This window comes from Alexandromys fortis, unplaced genomic scaffold, assembly GCF_014885135.2.
Source record: "Alexandromys fortis isolate MF-2015 unplaced genomic scaffold, M_Fortis_MF-2015_v1.1 scaffold_634, whole genome shotgun sequence".
NCBI lineage: Eukaryota > Metazoa > Chordata > Mammalia > Rodentia > Cricetidae > Alexandromys > Alexandromys fortis.
The window spans coordinates 13,453-15,234 of record NW_026068501.1 but is presented as its reverse complement, the minus strand read 5'-3'; the positions used below and the strand labels follow the sequence as shown (position 1 = coordinate 15,234).

General features: G+C 42.5%; 1 long non-coding RNA gene across 2 annotated transcripts in view; it reads right to left on the bottom strand.

The window, feature by feature from the left end:
- Positions 1-6: 6 nt before the first annotated feature.
- The window catches only part of LOC126495808 (uncharacterized), a 14,375-nt gene continuing 12,599 nt past the window's right edge, over positions 7-1,782 (bottom strand). For both annotated transcript variants that reach the window (XR_007590235.1, XR_007590234.1), the window contains exon 4: positions 7-1,686. This is a non-coding gene — a long non-coding RNA (uncharacterized lncRNA). The remainder of the gene's footprint in view (positions 1,687-1,782) is intronic.

Below are 1,782 nucleotides of genomic sequence, written 5' to 3'. Positions count from 1 at the left end.
TGCAGCGGTCGGATCAATAAATCACCAGTAATTGATATTTAGACAAATTTAATAACAAAACAGACTCACAAAACCAAGGTTCCAGCGGGGTAGCCAGCGGAAACAGGAGAGCAAGCGGAAGGGCCCGCGCAGCCTCTGCCCGCGCACTATATCAGTAAACATACGCCTGAGGGCAGCCCGCCCCCAAGGGGAGGGCTTATCCCTACAATCCTCATGCTTTTGCATTGGCTGTAATATATGAGATGGTCTCTGGGGGCGACTCCTTCTTGGTGTTTGGACGCTAGAGTCTAACACTTCATGTTCTGGCTTTGTGGGAGCCTAGCCAGTTTGGATGTTCACCTTCCAAAACATGGACGGAGAGGGGAGGACCTTGGACTTTCCACAGGGCAGGGAAGCTTGACTGCTCTTTGGACTTCCTCCCTTCCTCCCTCCCTCCTTCCCTTCTCCCTTCCTTCCTTCCTTCTTCTTTCTTTCGTCTCTCTTTCTCCCTCCGTCCCTCCCTCCCTTCCATGAGACAAGGTTGTTATTTTATCAGCTGCATAGTGGCTGACCTGAGCCTGCCACCCCTCGCTGATGAGGCCTAGGCCCAGGCAAGCCTTTGAGTTCTGCTGCTGCCACCTCCTTTGCTGCCGCTGCCTCTGCCGCTGCCTCAACTGCCTCCATGTCAGGAGCCAAATGCTGTCTTTTTAATGAAGTCTCTGTTGTTCTATTTTACCAATAAAGCCATGGCTGCTAACAAGATCATGTCTCGACACAACAGAACAGGGAAAAGGGGAGGAGAACAGGAGAAAGAGAAGATAGAAAGAAGAAAAATAGCCACTGAAACCAGGTACTGTACAAAGTATATAACAACCATGTTTCTTGCCTCTGTGCTTACACTCCATCAGGGTAAACACTTATAATGCTAGAATGCTCAAATGACTAAAGATGGAATGAACACACAAAGTACCCAGTCCAGCCTCAGTCTAGATAGTCAATAAAGAAGGTGGCAGATACAAGTCTTAGGCCATGTAAAAAGAAATCAGAAATTCTAAATACAATAAAAACAATGATGAAAGAATAAGTGGAATTAGTCAAATGTTTCCAGAAAATTTATGTAAAAGTAAAATTAAAGCTGGAGTGTTCTGAAAAGATTGGGATGTAGGGAGAGGTGAGCAGGGTGTAAGTTTATCTGCTGGGGAACTTTTTTCATATTTACAGGTATGCTTGTCACAAATGGCAGCAAGGACAAAATGTTAGGGATGTTGTTAAATTATATACAGCACACAGCACAGCCTTCTCTTCTCCTAACCCTTATATATTATCCAAACCAAAATGTCAACAGATGTTGAAAAGCCCTAATGTTATGTCATGAAGGGACTTGTAGGTTATGGTCACAATGTCTTGTTTGGTCCTGATAGCCAAAAGTGCCCTTACCTGTGCATTAAGAGATTCCTTTCTTCTACATGACATTAAAAGTAGACTCTAACACTAAAACCATCACACGTCATCTCCCTAATGTCATTTCAAACAGTAAATTTTAAATTCAAATAATTCTGTATTATACTCCTGTAAGCAGTAAAATAAGTGATTTACATATTTTTTCACCATTGAAAAATATGCTCTAGCCATACATACCATATGAAGCCTCTCAACAAGCTTTTGATCCCCAAGGCAATTATTTGTATCGAACCAGGAATCAAAGTCCTAGATCAACAAACGAAACACATCTTAAGGTCAAAAACAGTATTAACCACAAATGCCCTAAAGCAACAGATGTAAAATGATTTCTAGAATTAGTAT